Source organism: Phoca vitulina, unplaced genomic scaffold, assembly GCF_004348235.1.
Source record: "Phoca vitulina isolate PV1807 unplaced genomic scaffold, GSC_HSeal_1.0 scaffold1, whole genome shotgun sequence".
Taxonomy (NCBI): Eukaryota; Metazoa; Chordata; class Mammalia; order Carnivora; family Phocidae; genus Phoca; species Phoca vitulina.
The window spans coordinates 56,101,085-56,123,389 of NW_022589704.1; the positions used below are offsets into that span (position 1 = coordinate 56,101,085).

Genomic DNA, 22,305 nt, shown 5'->3' on the forward strand with positions numbered 1-22,305 from the left:
ATTACATAAGCATGTAAAGTCGGTCTCTCGGAAAAAAATCCTTTTTCATGCATATGCATTAAAACATGTTTGCAATTATCCTCGGAAATTGCCTTCATTGGATTAAGCAGCAGCCTTGGACGCGGGTTCTGATCTTGCCTGGGCTTTTATTAAAGCTCTGAGCAGCTTTGGCAATAACAGAGTGGATGGGCTGTTTGTTTAAAGAGTGTTTACCAAAGAAAGGGGCGGCGAGGCGCGCCGGTGGATAAACACGGACCCATCTCCTTGGGAGAAGTTGCTAGGAATCGCCTGCCGGCCCAGCGGCTGGGGAGAGTACCCTGTCAGCCCCGAGGAGACACCAGCCCTGAGGTTTCGGCTTTCCCGGCCGGTAATGAATCACCGCCTCCAAGCCAGCCTTGGACGCAGGCGGTGACCGCCAGGGGAACACCGTACCCCTGCGTGGCCCAGCGGTCAGTCTCTCCGGGACTCTGGCGGGGCCGGATGGGTAAACCTGGCAGCCTCCGGAGACCCTTGGTTCCTCCAAGCCACATCAGCAGACGGTTTAACTTATTCCTGAGGTGGGGGCTGCTGGCAAGGGGTTTTAATGAGCCCTTTGGGGAGAGCTGAGACTAGCAAGCTGGTGACCGCGCTGTTACAACCCTCATGCCAAGACCGTCGGGCTGCTTTTTGGGGGAGGGGGGAGGGAGGCTAGCCCAAGTTCCACCCCGGAGTGGAAGCTGCGGGAGGGCAGGGTTAGGCCTCATATTCCAAGCTCCGATTTCCTTCCCCAATCCCTGCATAAGCCGCGCTCGTTTGCCCACCCTGATCGCCAGGCCTGAGTCAAGTTTTCTCCGGCAAGATCAGAGCCCCAGGTCAGAAGGCTTTGCAGGGAGGCAGGAAGATTAAAATGCGGGTTCCACTGGGACTTCCTTACATTCCATTGCGGCTCCCCCCTCCACTTTTTATCTTGGTCAGTTAACATTAAAGTGTTTCCATTTTACAGGTACGGTCAAAAGCACTTTTGTATATTAACTCATTTAATTCTCTCCACACCTGTACGATATGGTTTCTACTATTATCTCCAGTTTACTGAGGGGTAAACTGGCTCTGTGATGAACACTTTTTCTAAATGGTAGACTGGAGTTCAATCCCCCGCGACCCAGATCCTCCGGTGGTGATCTTAGCCTCTTGGCTAAGTTGCCCCAGAAGGCTGGCCCTCAAAGGGTGGCACGGGCAGCTCCAGTGCTCGGGAGCTGCCCTCCGAATGGGGGGTACCCATCCGGTAGATCTGTATTTGTGTTGACCAAACAGGAGGGGCCCTGGCCCTCTCGAGCCGGCAGAAGGCTGAGGCTGGGATGTAGGCAGGCCGGGCTGCAGAGCCGGTGTGCGGTGAGGTGGGCTACCCCCCACCACTCACGACCCTATCTTGCAGCCTCTCCCAGGCAGGTCCTTGCCTCCTTTGGGCGGGTCAGCTTCTTGAAGGGCTGCCCGGATCGCAGCTTCGACCCCGCGAAGGGGTTCTGCTTTCTCAAGTTCAGCCCTGGCCGGGCGCCCAGCTAGAGGACCGGCAGCCGGGAGATGCCCCCTCCATTCCGCGCTCGGTGCAGAAGACCAGGTGGAAGGGCACGTAAGGGCGGCCGGCGTTTCTGCGAGGGCAGCGGGCGGTGCGAGTGAAGCTGGGCGCCGGGGTGGGGGTGGGGGGGCTGGGGACAGGTCGCGTCTACGCCCCGCAAGGGCGCGGGGCTCCAAAGCCGCCGCAGCGGGACGCCCCAGGGGTCCCCGCTGCTCCCCGCCCTCCCCGGGAGGGGGTCGGAACCGCGGCAGGACGAACTAGGAGGTGTTCGCCGCCGCGGGCGGAACCTGGGGGATGCGTGTTCCCTGCGGTTTCCAAACGGGCGCCACGGAGGCAAGAAGCCAGAAGATGGGGACCAGGGGGGAAAGTGTAAAGGCTGCAGTCCCGGCCGCGACCGTTTGCGCCCGGCCTTCGCCGCCATGACCCTCCCTCCCCCACACCGCAGGCCTTCGCCTGGGCTTCTCAGCCCCGCTGACAGTCCAGGTCACCTCGGGGCGGGGGTGGGCGCTTTGTAGAAGCGGATCGCCACCGCTCAGATGCACGGGCCCAGGAGTGGTGAGGGGGAGGCCAGCGGCCAGGCCACCTCTGAGTGTGTCGCGGACAGAGCTCTGGGGGCCGAGCTGCAGGAGACTCCCAAGGGCGGGAGAAGCGACCAGTGCAGGAAAGTGCTCAGCCAGGCTCCAAGCCCCGCCGGCTGCCTCTCTGACCACCAGGCTGTCCTGAGGGAGGCCATGAGGAGGCGAGGTCCAGGGGGCCATTCGGGGGCATCCCCATCAGCTTCTCCAGCGCCCCCCCCAACTCCCAGGGACCCTTACGTCACCTCTTTTGGCTACCTTCCTTGATTTCTTCCCCCCTCCCCCCACTCCTGCTTTTTCCTCTCAGTGGCCTGAACTCCGATGGGGCAGGAGGGAGGGCAAGCACTAGGTTTTAGCTCAGGTTCTCTAGAGCCTTGAGCGGAATAGAGTTTCGATAAATATTTGTTGATTGAAGGAATGAATAAATGAGGGAGCAGAGAGAAGAGGCCAAAGGCTCCTGAAGCACCCAGGGCTGCTGATGGGAGGGCAAGCAGGGGTGGGGCCAGCAAGGCCAGAGAGGTTCAATTTCTGGGGGGAGGAAAGCAGGGGTCAGGAAACGTCTGCCTTAACTGCCACCTTTAGTCGGGAGGCAAGGGATGGAGGGCCTCCCCTGAGGCAGTGACCTGTTGTCAGGGTCTGGCGGGGCGCAGTCCCCAGCTGGCGTGCTGTGCAGGGGCAGGGGTGGGAGGGGCACTGGTTCTCCCCTGGGCTGGTTTCTCCCCACATCCGTCGTTCAGAGCCCAGTTCTCCACTGCCTCTGGATCTGCCAAGAAGCACTCCCCCCCAGTGCAGAAGGGATGGACCAGAGATTGTACAACCTCTATGCCGTTCAGGTCTCTAGAGGAGAGGAAATGGGATGAAGGAAAGGAGGGCATAGGTTCCTAGGAATTTGACCAGATCTGCAAGCAGAGGAAAGAGTCCCAAGCCTGCAGAGTTGAGGGACCTGGACCCAGAGAGGCACCCAGGACAGTGACAGCATAGTGTCTCTGACAGATTGATGAGGGAGGCAGCTGGGAGGCTGGTCTCAGGCAGTGGGCTCCAGATCTTTTGGGAAGTAGTTTTGGAGGACGGGAGGCAGGGGTAGGGACACAGGGCCTTGTGGTCTATAAGCCTCCAGACCTAAGGGTGCTGTGGGAAATCTTGCAGACTCAGGTTCTAACTAGCCTCCTCCCCTCCCACAGCCACCATTTCCCCAACGGGAGAGGCTGTATTGCCTCCTGGTTTGAATACCTTCTCTGTCATTAATTGGTGGTGTGACCACAGGCAAGTTACTGGTCCATTTTGTGCCTCAATTTCCTCATCCATAAAATAGGGACAGTCCTACCCTAATGGTTGTTGGGAAGATTGAGTTAGTATGTGTGAGGCTCACTCTAGAGTTTAAAGTTCTGCCTATCAGGTGTTCTGGTTAACAGGAAGGAGTGGTGAGTCTGCAGACCAGCCTTGCTCCTTTCCTTTGCCACCCTAGCCTCCCTTGCCATTGCTCTCAGAGCCCCCAAGGCCAGACAGGCTCCTGAATGTTCTGCCCCAGAGCGTCAGTTGGTCCAGGCTTGAGGTCAAGGGAGAAGGCTCTACTGAGACATGCCTGGGCAGAGCCCGGCAGCAGGCAAGGCGGAGTGGGAGCGTGACGTGCAGCCTGCTCTGCTTCCAGAAAAGCAAAAAGGAAAGGAAAAAAAGCCTTACCTTGAGCATTCTCTACATCTCTGGCATCGTGCTAGGCACGACGAAACCTAAGGGAAGAAAAGAGGAAAAAGTAAGTCTCTTACTTCCTTTGACCCTCATAGGGAGTTGCCTGCCTGCATTCTGCATCATTCCTGTTTCATAGCAGAGAAGACAGAAGCTGAGAGTGGTTAAACAACTCGCCCAAGGTCACGAAACTAAAACATCCAGAGCCAAGATTAGAATCCAGATGAGATGAATCTGTCCCTAGGTTGGAGGTCCTCAGCTCAGTCCTCCCTCCTCCTCTCCCCCCAACCCCCAGTAGTGGCCCTGGAAATGCTTCCCACATTTTGGTGGTGAGTGACCTGGGAGAACTAAAGAATCAGGGAGCCCAGTAGAGCCCTGCAGACCACATGCAACCTCCTTCACCAACACGCTCCACATTCCATCCTCTAAAATTAAAGCAGCAGGTTATCCAACTCCTCCTGGCTAGAGCTCAGGTAAATGATCAATAGATCTCTGCATCTCAGTTTTCTCTTCTGTAAAATGAGTATGCATATAGCAATAGAAATTGTTTCGTGTGAGCAGCCTGTACGAGAAATAAAGCCCTTTAAAGTCTGCTTGGCATGTAGTTAGCGTTTAGGAAATACACTCATTGTAGTTAATTTTCCTGTCTTCCCTGGCTGAACAGACAAGAGAAAGCCTGCTGCGTGGGAGATCTGGCTTGGACACACTCAAGTGTGTGAACCCTGTACGTCAGTTTCCGGTCTGAGGCTCGGTTGCCAATTTTGAAATTTATGGGCAGTTCTAGGGCTCCTCTTGGTGATTGCACAGGGCTGGTCTGGGGGTACGCGGGACTCCACGGCTACAGAGCCTTTGGGTTGCCTGCGCTGGTGTTGACTGCTTCATGGATGGTCTTCTCATCAAGTGTAGTGACAATGTTCTTAAAGCACTGTGGTCCGAGGTGCGGGGTGGGGGTGGGGGCCCAGGAGAGGAATGGCGCTTTCCACCCGGCGGGGAAATCATCCTGGTGCGGACCCTGACCGCCTGCACGTGGGGACTCCCAACGCAAGCAATCCATAGGAACCGGTGGGATGTTGGAAGGGTTCCAGGTGAGGCAGAGCGGCTGGCCCAGGGGACTGGGGCCACTGGCTGTGCCAGACAAGTTCAGGTTTAAGCTTCTGGAATCTTCTATCGAAAACCTTAGTTTTCCCACATGGGAAAAGGGCCTCTATATCTGCCTTGCTTAGACTCTTGAAAGTCTGCAATCAGACATACTCCTAGTTGGTCTTACCCAAGTCCTACCTGCAAGTGTCTTCTTAGTACATCATTGGTGTTTATCATGGAGATTGAACCCTGATGAGCCGTGTGCACTGGAAACTTTAACACTTTGAAAACTGAACAGTGGCAGACCTCACTTGTGGTTCCGGAGTCCCAGCAGCCTTTGTGGTTGGTGACCCGCCGTATTTCTGACCTCTGTCCTCTGCTTGCTGTGCAAACCTGAGCTCTCCCCAGCGCGGAGCTCCCGGCGCGGTTTCTGAGGCTAGAGAGGACAGGGTCGGCTGCCTGGTGGGGAAGGGCAGAGGTCCAGATGCTCAGGGACTTGGTCCTAAAAGTGGCGAGCTGCCCTGCCGAGAATCCTACATTCCCCAACCGGTGCACGTGGGTCAGGATGCCAGAGCCCGATCCCGCCGCGAGGAGCTCACAATGCGGCGGGTTCAAGAGCCTGGAACCAGCAGAGTGCCGCCTGGGTGCCCCTACTCTCCCCAGACCAGCGGATCCTGACCCACCGCGGCCTCGCAGGCCCAGAATGGGGACGGGACCACGGGCGCGATCCTGGTACCCCTGACGTGGAGCAGGGCCACGCCTGCTGGTTTATACCGGCTCCCAGACTCACGGCCCCGGCGAAAATCTACGAGGGCTTCCAGTCTCTCGCACAACTCTGGCCCTGAGCGTTAGTGACCTTGTAGGGCCAGAGGTTTTTTGTTTGTTTGTTTTTGTTTTTGTTTTTTTTTTAAGAGAAAGGAAAGGAGAATAAACGTTTGTTTCGGACCCGATGGTCATTCCTAGTCTCACGGCCACTTTTGGTTCCGTCTCCGTTTATCTTTGAAGAAACAGAAGCTAAAGAAGGTCATGGACGCACTGAATCCCCCAAACCAGGGGACTTCAGGGCGGGCCCGCAGCCGCGTGCGCGGAGGAAGCCGAGGGCTTGTTGGGAGCGGCCCTGGACCCACAGCCTCTGCGATTTTCCAAGCCGCCAGACGTAGTCAGTTGCGCGGCGAGGGTCGGAGAAGCCCGGGATTGGCCAGACTCAGTGAGAGGGGATGTGGCTTCGGCAGCCGCCAGGCCCCGCTGGAAAGGGGCGCTGGGGCAGGCAGGGCCCCACGGCGAGCTGGGCGGGCAGAGCCGCCAAAGTGTTTCCAGCGGTGGACGCGCCCTCCTTGTGACCCGCGGGCCTGAGATCCGGGGACAGGGACGGATGGCTAGAAAAGCTTCCCTGGGGATGCCCGGACGCATCTGGAGATTTTCTGAAAAGTGCTGGCTCCCCAGATACTGCTCTGGGGAGAAGGGAGCCTCACCTTTTCAGAGGGCCGTCATTCTGGAGGGGCTTTTTATAACGTGCCAGCGGTGTTTGTGGGGGCCAAGTTTCTTCTTAACGTGCCTGAACTTCACACAGCCCCAAGGACCTCGGTTGTTGTAGGTGGGCACGCGTCCCCAACCGCAGGGCAAAGGGTCATTAGAAGTTGGGACTCTGGCGACGCCCAGATTTTCTGTCTAGCTGCTTTTCTAAAGTTCATCGGTAGAGGAGGGTTTGGACTATCGCAGCTCAAGTCCCTGCAAAAGCGCCTGTCCCTGGGCCCGCTTCCCCACCCCCTCCATCTTCTTTCAGCGATCTGCCCCACCATTAGTAGCTGCGTTGAGATCCTTGTACTGAGTCCAGGCCATCACTAAGGAGGGCTCTAGTGAAACAGCGTGGGACTGAGACTGGCCCCCGGCTTCCCCTTGGCCAAGTCTGAGCCCCCATTTCCACCTGCACCATTTACTTGCTGTGAGACCTTGGGCAAGTTACTTAACTTTTCTCAGTGTCCTTCTCTGTAGGATGGGGATGAGCGATAGTCCTACTTCAAAGAAGGGTCATAAGGACTTCATGAGTTATTTCACGTCACACAGAAAGCAGTGTGCCTTATAGGAGGCCGGCCGTATGTCATTTCCCTTTATGCACACATCAGGGCAATCCCAAGATCCTCTGTCTCCTGTGCTAACGCACAGGCAGGATGAGACCCAGATGATCAGGATCCGGGTGGTCAAAAGTAGTCCAAGGGGCTTAAAAAATGCCAAGCAGTCTTTGGCCTAAATGACTTGAGAAAAATTCATTTTCACTTCCATAATCCAAGGTCCCCTTTCTGCTCTTTCTGCCGTGAAACCTCTTTTTTCTTCCCTCCCTATCTCCCCATCGCCCCTCCCTCCCTCCCTCTCTTTCTTTCTTTTAACATTAAGGTAACATTAGCTACTTCCACCTTCCAGAAACCCAGTTCAAAGGGCAAAGAAAAGCAATGAGCAAATTTCTTTTTGCATATGACCCAGTGGAAATAATGCAGGTTTAGAAGTGATCTATCTGTCTTCTTTCTGGTCTCTACCAGAAAATAAAGTATAAGGGCAAATTCATTAACCTCTCTGATTCTTAATTTCCTCATCTGTAAAATGGGGATGATGATAATAATGCCTCCTTTAAAGGATCTTTGTGAAAGTTAAAAGAAATAATATATATCCAAGCACTTTGCCCTGGCAACCCAGGAGGATAGAGCCAACCATTCACAAAAACAGTAACACAAACAATAACCCTCAAACAAAGCCTAAGCAAAGAAGAGAAACCCCAAAGGACAGATATTTTCAGTGCAGAATGATTAGGGATTATTTTCATTGAGGTTGAAAGAGCAACAGAAGAAAAGGTTCAATCCCGACCTGCAGCTAACATGAATTTAAGGGAGGGGGTTCGGGACACTCAGTTATGAGAAGGGACAACTGTGCCCCATTTGCCACTCGAAAACTCAAGACATGTCTCCATCAGGCCAAGGGATATTTTCCTGTAAACACATCTCAGTTTCTCCAGTATCAATGCAGGAAATTGTCATGTATTAGAGGAGGGCTGCAGATAAAACATGGTCAAAGCATGATAAAACTGCAGAGTTATTCCAAATATGCTGAAGTGTACTTTCAAAATAGGGAGAAAACCCAGAACCATTTTTTTTTCATGCTATCAGCTATGGAAGTGAATATTTGTATAGCTTCTCATTTTATTTTATTTATTTATTTAATTTTTTAAAAAAGATTTTATTTATTTATTTGACAGAGAGAAAGACAGCAAGAGAGGGAACACAAGCAGGGGGAGTGGGAGAGGGAGAAGCAGGCTTCCCGCTGAGCAGAGAGCCCGATGCAGGCTTGATCCCAGGACCCTGGGATCATGACCTGAGCCGAAGGCAGATGCTTAATGACTGAGCCACCCAGGCGCCCCTAGCTTCTCATTTTAAAGTCTCTTTGCCCCATATATATGTATATATATTTTGCATATATAGGTGCAAATTTCCATTTTGTTTTCCATTTTGTGCAAGGAGGTTTTAACTTAATCAAATCATTGATTTCTTTTATTCAGAGTTCCCATTCAAAATCAGAAATAACAAAAATTTTTCTTTCTCTGTTCTTCACATAAAAAACCCCAACCTGTCCAACAAAATAGAACTTATCGCTTCTAGTTAATTTTGTAAAATCCATTCAGTTATTCTTTGAGTTGTGCTTTCCATCTTCTTAAAAATATGAACCAATCAATTATATTAGCCATATGGCTTGATCATAACAGCTAATTTCCATTTCATAATGTAATTGTTGTTTAAACACTGACAGTTTATTAGTCAAGGTGTTTAGGAAAGTTCTCTGTAGCTCTATCTCTTTTAAATGATGATTGAAATAACCATAAAAACTCCAAGTCATTAGACTATTAGTTTCATGGTTTTAGATTCTGTGGCTCCTCAGCATTAAATATCTCCAAGGAGAATGTTCCACTTGCTCTATGGTCCTGGGATCGCAGCGTGGATTATCCAGAGCAGCTTGGGTTTCTTTGCCACACAGAGGCTTGCAAGGCAAGTTTGATGTAATGGGAGGGGCTCACAGACTATTCAGTGGTGTTGGACATAACTGAGTGCTGGCTGGAAAAGCTGCATGGTCACACATTACTGCAAACAAAACATGTCATCCTTCAGTGATCTTAATGCTTTGTCCATTAAATGTATTCCCTCATGTAAGTGACAGTGAATTTAACTGGTAAACAGATGTTCCCCACTATCATCTCAGAATTAGAAGGCTGTGGTTTAGGGGCGTCTGCGTGGCTCAGTTGTTAGGCGTCTGCCTTCGGCTCGGGTCGTGATCCCAGGGTCCTGGGATAGAGCCCTGCGTTGGGCTCCCTGCTCCGTGGGAAGCCTGCTTCTCCCTCTCCCACTCCCCCTGCTTGTGTTCCCTCTCTCGCTGTGTCTCTCTCTGTCAAATAAATAAATAAAATCTTAAAAAAAAAAAAAAGGATGTGGTTTATGCTTTGCTTTAAGCTCTGGGTTTCTTATTTCCCTAAGTATTTTCCAGAGTCATTTCTGGTTTCTGCTCCCACCCATCTGAGTTTTGGTTCTGTTGTGGCCTTACTCTTGGTTTAGGGAGTGAATGCTCCTGACACTGTAATATACTTCTTGTGGGTCTCTACAAAAATTCACATATAATACATGAAAAGAGATGTTGAACAGGGGCGCCTGGGTAACTCAGGTCATGATCTTAGGGTCGTGGGATCTAGCCCTGCATTTGACTCCATGCTCAGCAGGGAATTTGCTTGGGATTCTCTTTCTCCCTCGGCACCCTCCCCCATCCCTGCACACACACACACTCCCTCTCTCTCAAATAACAAATAAATAAATCTTTAAAAAAATAGATATAGAACTTAACACTAAAACATGCTATATTTAAGGTAATTTGGCCTTAATGTAGTCTGACTTTAATTTAGGGTGAGGTTTTAATGAGCTGCTGTATGTATTTCTGTTTAAAATACAAGAAACCCACCAGGTCAGCTTGTCTCCCAGAAGATGGGATTTAAATGCCAGATGGAGAGTTGGCTGATTAAAAGGTAAAAAGTTTTGACTTTAAGTCCATTTTTGAAATGTGAAATCTTTTTTGTAAGGTAGCCTACTCTCAACTAGAATTTTAAAAAATTTACATTAAGGTTATACATTTTGTTAGTCATTTATCATCTATTATTGATCATATTTTCTTTTTTTTTTTAAAGATTTATTTATTTATTTGAGAGAGAGAGAATGAGAGAGAGCACATGAGAGCAGGGAGGGTCAGAGGACGAAGCAGACTCCCTGCCGAGCAGGAAGCCCGATGCGGGACTCGATCCAGGGACTCCAGGATCATGACCTGAGCCGAAGGCAGTCGCTTAACCAACTGAGCCACCCAGGCGCCCCTATTGATCATATTTTCTGATAAAGGCATCCCATTCAGGCATGCTAACTTGAAAGTAACTGTTAAGAGCTTGAGTAGAATTTGCAGATCTAGCCCTTAAGGAGAGATATTTATCTTGAGCTCCTTCCATTGCTTGGTTATTGGACCACAGATGGGTGGATGGGCTTAGCATTAGGCCTCTGCTCTCAGAACAATGAACTTGCTGACACTTTATCAAAAGAACTAAGTACCCTCCCCAAAGGCCTGCCATATGAGGTACAATGATAAGTAATCCAATAATTGAGAGTGGCTATCTGCCTTGCAATAGTAGGTGCTCATAAAATGATTTGTGCATGGGTAGATGTCTTAGATCTTTCATTTTTCCATATTATTTATTTATTTATTTATTTATTTATTTAATAACATTAGTAAAATATAACACCTTAAAGAAAATTTACTTATCTGTTCTGTTTGACATTTGGGTTGTATCCAGTTTTAGGCTATTTTGATTAATGTCACTATGAATAACCTTGTGTATGTTTTTTGGTGCACATATGTGTCCTTCGCTGGTGGTATAATATGTAGGATTGGAATTTCTGAGTGATTTTTAGGATTATCATGTATTATTGATTTCATTTCCTGATAAAGATTATGTAATAATCTTCCAATGGCATCCCACCTAACTCGGAATAAAACAGTCATTTAGCAGTTTCGTTAAGTTCTAGCTGAAGGTCAAAGGCAAGTGATTTTTAGCCATCTCTCACATCAGCAGAAACCAGACAACGTGAGGCATAAACACTAAAGGTATGGAGCTGGGAACAGGAGGCCTGAGTGTCCGGCCCAGCCGTGCTAGTATCTAGCCAGTGTTTATTTTGACATGGGCAAGTCACTCACTTTTCTGGACCTCAGTTTCTTTCTTCCCCAGGTGAAGGAACTGTATAGAAAGTCTCTGGGTTATCTATCAGGTCTAACATTCTGAGACTCTATATTTATTTTTCCTACAGAGCCTTCCCTGGAGCGATCCAGAAATTTCCACACGGAACTCAACAACTTTTTCTCTAGACCTGTTCATCTTCCTACATCCCTTTTCTCAGTTTCTTGGCACACCATCTTGCATGCATTCATTCAGCACACACTAGACTGAGCACATGGTAGGATCCAGTGACTGCTCCAGGTGTTTGTGATATGGCAGTAAAATCTCTGTCCTGAAGAGCCTCATATATTCTAGTGGGGGGAGATAGATGGTGGTGGAATTATATAATATGGCATGAGAGCTATAGAGAAAGATGTAGCAATGAAGGGGAAAGGGAACGCTGGTAAGGATGATGTAGTTTTATTTTTTTTTATTTTTTATATTTTTTTTAAAGATTTTTTTTTATTTATTTATTTGAGACAGAGAGAATGAGAGAGAGAGAGCACATGAGAGGGGAGAGGGTCAGAGGGAGAAGCAGGCTCCTTGCTGAGCAGGGAGCCCGATGTGGGACTCGATCCAGGGACTCCAGGATCATGACCTGAGCCGAAGGCAGTCGCTTAACCAACTGAGCCACCCAGGCGCCCCGATGATGTAGTTTTAATAGGGTGGCCAGCAAAGGCCTCACTGGGGAAGTGACACTCAAAGGTAGATACCTGGAAGTTGTCCCTAATCCATCCCATTTGATACCCTCCCCATGCCCAATCATCTGGTGAGTCCCCCAATTTCACCATGTAATATTTCTCTTTATTTCTTCCCCTAACTACCAACACCCATGTTCAGGCACTTATCATCTCCTCTGTGGATTACTACAACACTCTCCTAACTATTCCCTGCCTCCCGTCTTGTCTTCCCAAATCAATTTTCTACAAGGCCATACCAGAGAGATTTATCTGAAAGGCACATCTCATGATGTCATTTTGCTCAAGACCTAACAATGGCTCCTTGCTCTCAACAAGGTAAAGCCCCAGTGCCCTAAGGAGTCATTTAAGCCCTTTGTGGTCTGGCCCCTGGTTACATCTCTAGCCCCATCTCTCACCCTTGATGTCTCTGTCCCAAAGCAGAATTTTTCCCTCCATACACAGCAATATACCAGAATGCTAGTATCTCCCTTTATATGCCAATGAAGGTCCTACTTTTATTTTAAGATCCATTTTAGTAATCACTTCCTCCCGATGATTTCCAAATTCTACATCCTACCCAGATAGACTGGGTGCCCCTCATCTGTGGCCTCATGACACCTTGTACACATCTTTTTAAAATCACTTTATTGGGGCACCTGGGTGGCTCAGTCGTTAAGCGTCTGCCTTCAGCTCAGGCCATGATCCCAGGGTCCTGGGATCAAGCCTCGCATCGGGCTCCCTGCTAAGTGGGGAACCTGCTTCTCCCTCTCCCACTCCCCCTGCTTGTGTTCCCTCCCTCGCTGTATCTCTCTCTGTCAAATAAATAAATAATCTTTAAAACAAAATAAAATCACTTTATTTGTCACATTGTTCTGATATGACCTAGAAAGGCTCAGTTTCCCCTGCTAGACTATGAACTTTCTGAGCATAGAATTATGTCTTCTTCATTTTTATAATCTTGGCTGCAACCAGTCAATCGGTGACTTCATTTGGGTTCTGATCCTCCCTTTCCCTCCCCCTGACTGTAAGCCAACCATGATGATTTATAACTTGTGATTAAAAGACAGATATGGGAAATAGTCCCATTTCAAGGCTGAGTTCAACTCAAGTTAATTATCAAAGAGTCATAGATTTTTAGACTTGGGAGAACAATTCCAGGTGAATTCAACTACAGTTCCAGGTGAATTCAATTCCAGGTGAATTCAACTACCTACCTGACACTTGAAGGTCCTTCTTCAACATTTCTGCAAGTTGCGGGGTTTTAGAGTCCTTCCAGTATGGTGTGATGGTGATAGGAGTGTGGGGAACCTTTAGCTGACTAGAGGCTTCCTCTTTTCTCCTCTCCTGTGGTTCAGAATGCTGTGTGTGGTAATACTGAAGCAGGAAGTTATTTGTATTAGAACACATATGTATTTACATACACATACACACAAACACACACAGTGTAAATTTAAATCTGTAAATTGCTTAAGATGATGAACGCAGGCTATTACCTAAAATGTTAAACATAAGTTAGGGACTGAGCTGGTACCCAGAGAGAAAATTATTTGTAATTTGAAGTTAAAACCATCTGTCAAAGCAAGAGGCCCAGAGTAAAAAGCAAATGGGTAGGTAGACCCCATAGATGGATGGCGAGGGACAGGAACCCAGCCAGGCAAGGGACTGCCGGCTGGAACTGACAGTCTGGGCACCGTCTAGCTCTACAACCAGGAGAGGGGACTATAAGCCTTGAGTTAGCCGTACTCCACTGCAGAAACTCTGAGTACCACTTAGAGAGTGTTGTGAGGAACGCTGTACTTACTTGTGCATATCCCAACTAGACTCGATGCACTCAGCTGCTTCAGCTTGCATTTTACCTATGAGTCAAGAGCTTCTCTCTCCCTATCTTCTTTTTTGCTCTCTGATCTTTTTTTTTTTAAAGACTTTATTTATTTATTTGACAGAGAGAGACACAGCGAGAGAGGGAACACAAGTAGGGGGAGTGGGAGAGGGAGAAGCAGGCTTCCTGCGGCGCGGGGAGCCCGATGCGGGGCTCGATCCCAGGACTCTGGGATCATGACCTGAGCCGAAGGCAGACGCTTAACGACTGAGCCACCCAGGCGCCCCTTCTTTTTTGCTCGCTGATCTTAATAAGAAAATAAAGGCACATCTGTGGGTATAAGGAATAGCAAACTCTTAAAGAATCAGAATTCTTTAAATTCTGCCTTTGCCCCTTGTTCTTAGTCTCTAAGTAGTTTGGGGTAAAGACTGTCTATTACAAAGGAAAGTACTGAAGTTAAAAAGCAGAAAACTTACTTGGTCCAGAAGTCATTCCATCCATCTTAGCACAGCCTCTTTGGTAGTTATTCCCTTGGTTGAGTTGAAATCTGTCTTTCTATGGCTTTCACCCACTGATCCTGTCTAACCCAGGTCCACACAGAACAAATCCAAATGACTGCACATTATGATCCTTGAGTCTTTCCAGACAGCTTGCTTGTGATTAGAAGTCATTGAACTCAAGTGGGGCGCCTGGGTGGTGCAGTCAGGTCAAGTGTCTGACTCTTGGTTTCAGCTCAGGTCGTGATCTCAGGGTTGCGATCTCAGGGTCATGAGATTGAGCCCCACGTCAGGCTCCGCACTCAGCGGGGAGTCTGCTTGAGATTCTCTCTCCCTCTCCCTCTGCCCTTCCCACTCATGCTCTCTCTTTCTTGCTCTCTAAAATAAATAAATAAATCTTAAAAAGAAGTCACTGAGCTTATGAATACCGTATGCTTAGCCCATGCTGGCCCCTGGTTGCATCTCACAAATGGCAGCTGTTTATTATTAGCTGTATTATCAGACTGCCTTTGAGCCATTCTTTTCTTCATAAGTCAAGCCCTTTTAGGTTCACTGATGTCACAGAATTAACCAAAACAGAGGTTCCTCCTTCATCACATCAACAGCTTTATATGTAGAGGTTAGACACGAGGGTGCTGGACAAGGGGAGATGTCCCTCCTTTACCCTCCATTACCTGCACCTTATCTTTGTTAAGTTACCAAATCATTCTTAAAGACTTGGCTCAAGGTATTTCTTCTTTGAGTCTCTTTTCCCTCCTCCAAGGAGAACTGATCACTCCATTTCTTCACTTGACTTGAGACTGAATCCTATCTGTATTTCTTTTAGGTCTTTCCCTGCCCCCACCCCGACTTACCCAGTATTTAGAATGCTGAACTCCTCTTGGTATCTGTCCTGTCAAGCAGAATGCCTGGAACATAGCATGTGATAAATATTTATTAATGGAATGATAACATTTTTGGGTATCAGTTTATACAATATTTATTTATGCTGTATTATCTTTAATTAAATACCAAGACTCTTCCATTCATGTCACCTAGAAATCATTTCACTCACTGCTGTGTTTGGCCACCAGTCTCTTGCCTCTCTCTCTTCAGCAATGGTGAGGTGGAGAGCTTTTCCTTGGGGAAGAGAAATCTATGTTTTGTTGCCTTTGCCAATAACAAAAATGTTGGGGAGTTGGGTAACAAAGCTGTTGCCACTGACATCTTTCACATGAGCCACATCAAAAGAACCAGGGTGTCTCTTTTTATTGGTGGTCACACCAATTCTTCCCAGGTTAGCACCGCCAGTCACATACACAGCTCACCCGTGTCAAACTTGATGAAGTTGGTAATCTTACCAGTCTCCAAATCAATCTGAATGGTGTTCCCCTTGATGAGGGACCCAGCGTAGTGATGGTGTGAGAATCATGAGTCACCAGACGAGAGATTCCTTTTGTTGTCACAAAGATCTTTCTCACTTTGCACAACCTGTACTGGGCCACTCTTGGTGTCATACATTCTGTGGAAATTCTCTATGGTCTTGTCAGTGCTGACAACATCCATAAACCAGTAGGGCAGGTTATATCAGTTTGGACCTTGCCATCAATCTTAATGAACTGCTGCATGCAGATCTTCATTTCGTCTTCTGTTAGGGCATGCTTAAATCTGTTCCTTAGGAAAATGACAAGAGGAAGACATTCTTTCAGCTTGCGAGGACTGGCGGATGGGCATCCTTGCAAACACACTGGTCAGTTTATCCAGCTTCCAAAGCTTTGCAGTTGCTACACAGTACAGATGCTCCGTGGGACCAAAGCCAGGCTGCACTAGCCATGAAAAGAAGACTGCTGGGGCAGCTGGCTGGCTCAGTCAGAAGAGTGTGCCACTCTTGACCTCAGGGTTGTGAGTTCGAGCCCCACATTGGGTATAGAGATTACCTGAAGATAAAATCTTTAAAAAGGAAAGAAAAGAAGGCTGTCTTCTTCCAGTGTGCTGATAAAATAGCTAGGCTATACAACTTTTATAGTTGGATGGACATTTAAAAAATTTCTCTATGCTTCATTCCTCCATCTCAGTGGTTCCCAACCTTGACTTTGTAGTGGAAATATGATACATCATATTTGTGTCTGGCTTAGTTCATTTAGCATAATGAAGGTTCATCTATGTTTTAGCATGTCTTTTTCTTTTCCTTCTCCTCTTCCTCCTTCTTTTCTTTTTTAATATATGGTATAGGCTGTCATTTTTTTTCTTGTGGTAAAATGTACATAACATACAATTTACCATTTTAACCATTTTAAAGTTCTATTGTATTTAAACTTGTATTGCAAGTTCTAAAAAAAAGTCCTGAGGACCGAGTCCTACTCACAAAGATTCTGATGTAATTGGCCTGGGGTGCAGCCAGGGCATCAGGATTTTAAGGATCATATCTTAGGCTGCTAATTCTGGTGTGCAACCAAAATATTCCCCTTTTGTGGATAAGGGAACTGACTTCCAGAGAGGTCATGTGTCCTGTCCATGCTACATGGTGGGTAGAGGTGAATAAAGAACACAGTTCTCCTGTAATCCGTTATAACATACTGTTCATCATATACGAGTAGTAGTATCCATATTTGCCTCAAAGAGAGACACCCCTCTTCACTGGGGCATTGGGGAGCAGCTCCTGGTGCACAGGCAATGAAGTCTACTAACCTTCCACTTTTAGGACAAAAGATTGAAAGCAGCTTTCACAATTCTGAAATATTACCAAATAGTAATATTTTTGTGTGGAAAAAACTATCACTTTCCTCATTGTCATTTTAGTAAAGGGAATAATGTTACTTTTTATGACATTCAATTCCTCCTGTGGGACTTGATAAAAGTAACTTCATTTTGAATGAAAACCAAATGCAGTCTGTAAACTTTTTAATTTATGACTGAATTGGCCTTTGTCTGTAAAGGATGTTTACTAGCAACCTAGGATACAATGTTTAAGGCATTTTGTTGTTGCCTCTGCCCTAGGTGAGGGAGACCCATGTTGGACCACCATCCAAACACTTGTCCAAACCTCCTAAAACTTGACTGAGTGGTGTGTTTACTGATACCACTTCCAACTTAGGAACTGTCAGGTCAACCCACTTACAGACAGTGGAGGGATTACAGACTATTGCTGTGTGACAGATTATTCTGAAACCCAGGAGCCTAACACATGTCTCTACTTTTTAGGAGCAGGGCTCAGATGGGTGATTCCTCAGTTCTCAGTGATGCTCCATGAGGTCACTCAGAGGTAATCAGCTGGAGGTTAGGCTGCTCTGGAGGGCCTAAGACAGGTTCACTCACATGTTTGGCTCCTGCAGGATGGTTGGAAGGTCAGGATCATCTTGGTCTGTTAACCAGATCACCTACACGTGGCCTCTCTAGTGACAGTCTCAAGGTATTAGGTCTAGGACGACCTTCTTTTTCTTCTCCTTCTCCTCTTCCTCCTTCTTTTCTTTTTTAATATATGGTATAGGCTGTCATTTTTTTTCTTGTGGTGAAATGTACATAACATACAATTTACCATTTTAACCATTTTAAAGTTTCAGTTCAGTGGCATGAAGTCAATTCTCAGTGTAGTAAATCATCTGTCTAGTTCCAAAATGTTTTCATAGCCCCAAGCAGAAACCCTGTGCCCACTAAGGAATAACCCCCCAATCCACCTCCTTCCCAGCCCATGGTAACCTCTAATCTACTTTCTGTCTCTAGGAATCTGCCTATTCTAGATACATCATATTTGTGTCTGGCTTAGTTCATTTAGCATAATGAAGGTTCATCTATGTTTTAGCATGTGTCAGAATCTCATTCCTTTTTAAGGCTGAATAATATTCCATTGTATACATACCACATTTTGTTTATGCCTTCATCTGTTGACGGACACTTGGGTTGTTTCCACCTTTTGGCTATTGTGAATAATGCTGCAATGAACATGGGTATACAAATATCTCTTCAAGTCCCTGCTTTCAATTCCTCTGGGGATATACCTAGGAATAGAATTGCTGGATCGTACGGTCATTCTTTATTTAGCCTTTTGAGGAGCCACCAAACTGTTTTCCATAGCAGCTGCACCAATTTTATACTCCTATCAGCAACACATGAGTGTTCCAATCTCGACACAGCTTCACCAACATACTTTGTTTTCTGTTTTTTAAAAATAATAATCATCCTAATGGGTGTAAAGTGGTGTCTTATTATGGTTTTGATATGTATTTTCCTAATGACTGGTGATATTGAGCATCTTTTGATGCTTATTGGACATTTATATGTTTTATTTGGAGAAATGTTTATTCAAGTCCTTTGCCCATTTTTGAATTGGGTTATTTTGTTGTTGTTAAGTTGTATATTTGGGCCTTTTACATAACAGCTCGTGGTGTTCAGAGAGGATTTCAAGACATCCAGGCAGAAGCTGTAAGGCTCCTTATGCTTAGCTTCAGAAGTCCCATGATCTCACTTCTGCTGTATTTTATAGGTCATGCAGGTTACTGAGGTCAGCCCAGACTCTAGGGGAGGGGTAGCAAAAAATCTGTGGCTGTCTTTAATCTATCAGAGTACAATATTAAAATTGACTAAAACATGGGGTCCCCAGGGTGGCTCAGTCGGTTGGGCAACTGACTCTTGATTTCCCCTCAGGTCATGATCTCAGGGTCTTGAGATAGAGCCCAGTTGGGCTCCATGTTCAGCAGGGAGTCTGCTTGAGATTCTCTCTTCCTCTCTCTCTGCCCCTCCCTCTGCTCACACACATGCATGCTCTCTCTCTCTCAAAATAAATAAATAAATCGTTTTTTTTTTTTTAAGGATTTTATTCATTCGTTTGTCAGAGAGAGACAGAGCGAGCACAAGCAGGGGGAGCAGCAGGCAGAGGGAGAAGCAGGCTCCCTGCTGAGCAGGGAGCCCGATGCTGGGCTCGATCCCAGGACCCTGGGATCATGACCTGAGCTGAAGGCAGACGCTTAACTGACTGAGTCACCCAGGTGTCCGTAAATAAATAAATCTTTAAAAAAAATAATAAAATTAACTAAAACAATCCAATTGTTTGAATAAGAGTGATAATAATAGTGGCTGCTGTTACAACTTTGGACTCATACAGCTTCTTTTCTCCTGACGTCTTGACGGGCTTTTCCCCATAAAAACCTTCACTAGGAGGGGGCGCCTGGGTGGCCCAGGTGGTTAAGTGTCCAACTCTTGATCTCGGCTTGGATCTTGATCTCGGGGTCGTGAGTTTAAGCCCCATGTTGGGCTCCACACTGGGCATAGAGCCTACTTAAAATTAAAAAAAAAGAAAACCCTTCACTAGGGCATTGTCCTATATTTTAGATCTCTTTAATCATGGAAGAGAGGTGAGCACAGTTACTTGATTTTTAAAATCTACATAGCTGAGGGGCACCTGGGTGGTTCCATCGGTTAAGCGTCTGCCTTTGGCTCAGGTCATGATCCCAGGGTCCTGGGATCGAGCCCCGCATCGGGTTCCTTGTTCGGCGGGGAGTCTGCTTCTCCCTCTCCCTCAGCCCCTCCCCCTGCTTGTGTGCTCTCTCTTTCTCAAAAATAAATAAATAAAATCTTGAAAAAAAATCTACTTAGCTGATCTGCTTTTTAATGACAGGGTGAGGCAGGAGGCCTGGGTTTCAAGCTTGGCTCTGCCACTAACGGGCTGACTGCCCTCTCTTGGAGGATGAGCTATGGTCCTCTAGCTTCTCTTCTAGCTTGAACACAGTATTGTTTTAAGAAGGAAGGTGAATTGATCAAGAATTGGCATGTAGAAAGTGTTTAAGTACAGAACAATTTGTTGCCTAGAGATATTCCCACGTGTCATTTATTCATGGGGACAGAGAAATGACTTCAGCTTAATGGCAATTATTAATAATAAGATTAAAAAATAGCATCAATAAACACACACACAGTCACGATAGGAGCTGAAGCAAGACTGAGACAATGTCTTGGAGCGTTGAGGCAGAAGGGCAGAAAGATAAGAAAGGGAGCAGTTCACAGGTCAGCCAGATGCAAGGGAACAAGGAATTTGGATTTTCTGGATCAATATCTCAGCCTAGGAGTGGTATATAGGAACAAGATCTATAAACAGTGGCTAGATTCATAAAACAAAGTAGGCAGCAAAAGGGTGGGGGCAGGGCGAAGGGAGAGGGCACTGAATGTTTGTAGCATGTGTCTTTCATATGCCAAGCAAAGGGCAAGCTGTTTTCATATTGAGCTTATTTGATTTTCATGGGCAACCAGAAGAGTCAGCATTATTTTACCTTCCCTCCTGTCTTGGAAATGAGGAAAGTGATGTGCAGCATTCTGTGCATGGTCCCACAGCTAGAGGGCTGGGAGCTACCAAAGCTCGTTTTTCCTACATCAAGCTGCCTTCCCCAAAGCTGCCTTTCCTTCCAAAAGGGTTCTTATTAGACATTATGCCTCTCAACCTTAAAACATAATCGCTGCCCGTGTTAGCGATCCGCAAAGGTCCTCTTTGAAAACGAAGAGGCTATATCCTTCCAAGCTTGGTTTGGGGGATCACTCACCAGCTGTTTCAGACTATTTGCAAAATTTTCCACCACTATCTGATTCCTTCATGTAGAGAAAAATGACCCTTAATGGAAGAGATAATTTTAGTGATTTAAGTAAGTTAGTTCTTCAAAAAGTGTGCAAGTTAGGAATGCATCTTGAGGACATCTGTACTGAGTCTTGAGCAGATGAAAGTGTCCTGTTTCTTCCCTATCTGGCTAGGACCCCTGCTTTGTATTACAGCGGGACTGCAGGCCCAGTAGCTTCTCTTAGCTCTCCCCTTGGGCCAGGGGCTTTTGTCTCTACCCTTTCCGTAGCAGAAGCAGTGGATCTTTGCCTGGGTTGCTAAATGGGAGGCTTTACTACTCTCCTCCTGCCTCTGAGCTGCTCAGAGCTTTTGCTTTCTATGAGAGAAGGTTTGGGGGAAGTGGGCTGTGTTTCATACCTCTCCCCCAGTGGCAACCGACCATTAGTGCATGCCTGAGCCCCCAAAGGGGACTTTCTCTTATCCCTCGCTCTTCCTCTAATGTTTCCTGTGATCATCTGGTGGATAACAGCTCAGGAATAAGTGCAATGTTCTTTGTAGAAGTCTGTGGTTCCCATTTTTTCCTAAACTGATATAATAGCCTACATTCAGCCTTTAAGAATCTGTTAAAAGTTTAGCTATTTTCTTCTTACCTACCTTAATGGTGGCCAGTCCTTGCCTGCATGCTGTGTTCCCTTTTTTCTTGGAGGAGTTTGTCACTCTTTGGAATTTATATCAGTTAGTTGCCTTGTGTACTCAGATCTCTAATGGATTCAAGGAAAATTATGATTTTGTAGATTATCTGGCTTTCTCGTTCTTAGGATGGGAACAATGTTCTCTTAAAGCTTTCTAGATCCTAAGCAGAAGTGGAACTCTAGGTGATACAGGCATACCTCAGAGATATTGTGGGTTCAGTTCCAGACCACTGCCATAGAGGGAATATTGCAATAGAGTCAAATGAATTTTTTGGTTTCTCAGTGTATGTAAGTGTTATCTTTACACTATACTGTAGTCTATTAAGTATGCAATAGCATATGTCTAAAAAATAATGTACATACCTCAATAAAATATTTTTTTATTTTTTAGAAGATTTTATTTATTTATTTATTTATTTGAGAGAGAGAGAGAGAGCACCATGCACATGAGTGGGGGCGAGGGGAGGGGACGAGAAGCAGAGAGTCAGGGAGGTAGAGAGAGAAGCAGACTCCCCCGATGAGTGTGGAACCAGACTCAGGGCTCAATCTCATGACCCTGAGATCATGACTTGAGCTGGAATGAAGAGTCAGATGCTTAACCAACTGAGTCACCCAGGCACCCCAGCAGTTAGTATTTTTTAGCAATAAAATAACTCTTCATTTCAGCTCAGGTCATGATCTCAGGGTCGTGAGACCGAGCCCCAAGTCTGGCTCCACACTCAGCAGGGGAGTCTGCTTCTCTCTCTCCCTCCCCCGCCCTCTGCTTCTCCCCCCAGCCCCACCCCTCGCGCTCTCTCTCATAAAAATAAATAAATCTTTAAAAAAAATACTGTCATCTGAACTTTCAATGAATTGTACTCTTTTTGCAGGTAGGGTGGTCTTGTCTCAATGTTGATGGCTGCTGACTGATCAGGGTGGTGGCTGCTGAAG

At 46.9% G+C, this 22,305-nt stretch overlaps 1 pseudogene; it reads right to left on the reverse strand.

Annotated features, from left to right (window-relative positions):
- Positions 1-3,819: 3,819 nt before the first annotated feature.
- LOC116644847 lies at positions 3,820-16,933 on the reverse strand (annotated as a pseudogene).
- Positions 16,934-22,305: the final 5,372 nt, after the last annotated feature.